Below are 1,222 nucleotides of genomic sequence, written 5' to 3' on the forward strand. Positions count from 1 at the left end.
GGAAGAAGGCTCATAACTTCTTAAAGGGAATAAATAATATGACAATAAAAATCTTTTGATGTTTTGAAGAATCAAGAGTAACGTATATGAATGAAAGTGCTTTGATCTGAACCTAGATGAGAAAGCAGCGGTCCACATAAGCACAACATTATGAGAATCTCTGAGAGTGGAATCAGCTTACAGGCCTATTATCTGCTATCCAGCACTTGCAGTAATCACAGAATTTCTTTGGTTGAGACTTCCAGTAGTCGGCCCTGAAAAAGGGAAAAGAAGTCTAAGCTTCTTCAAAATGAAGGTAAAATTCTGCACACTTTTGTTTCATATACTGTACAAGCCTCGGCTATTGAGTCTTGTTAACAAAGCTCGGTTTCATCATTTCTGTAGAGCAGGCAATTCGACTGAAGTTTTGTTCCTAGTAGAGTAGAAAAGGTCAGCATGGGATTGATTACAAGCTGATTAAAAAAAAACACCTAAAAATTTTCACACTTTGCTACAGTAGGAAGAAACAAGGAACGTCTGAAGAGAAAAATATCCTTTGTGATGCGGGTTGGGTGCTGAAACGGAGGCCGGCGAAAAACTCAAAGTGCTCTTAAATTTACTTTCATCAAAAGAACAGAACCCAGCACTACTGTGGGGGAAAGATGTGACCCTTCCAAGACTATCAGTTAATAAAAGTCGTTCTTGAGGCAAGGGACAAGAATTGCAAAGGCCAAAAGACCTCCCCGACCAAATGAAAATCATTACGTTATGCACAGACGGCCAAATGAAGTGGACGGGGCGGCAGCAGGGGCCACAGCCCAACACTAAAGCTTCATAATAGCCCAAAGTTTAAGCGTTTTCCGAACCGACAAGGACTCCCGCCACCCTCGATCACTCGTAGAGAAGGCGCCGCATCTTCCCCCTCTCCATCCCACCCGTCCCATCCGCCGCCTCAACCGGCTGCAGCCTCCAGTTTAGACTCCAGAAAGCCGGCTTCGCACTTCAGGGGCCGGACTTGAGCGAGTTAAGAGCAAGTCAGCCAAGCCTCGGGCCGAAGGGCGGGAGGAGGGGGTGGGAAGCCCTGGGGAGAGGGCGTCCCGGAGAAACGACACAGTGTTGTTTAGGGCCTGAAAGCCAACTCACATGACTGAGCCAGCCGCTCCGCAAGTCAAGGGTACAGCTCACTCTAGCTTTCTCCAAGCCACAGGAGCAGCACCGGGCCCGGCGCGCGGCCCACCCAAAA

This window comes from Fukomys damarensis, unplaced genomic scaffold, assembly GCF_012274545.1.
Source record: "Fukomys damarensis isolate Sample0158 unplaced genomic scaffold, DMR_v1.0_HiC HiC_scaffold_38, whole genome shotgun sequence".
Classification (NCBI taxonomy): Eukaryota; Metazoa; Chordata; class Mammalia; order Rodentia; family Bathyergidae; genus Fukomys; species Fukomys damarensis.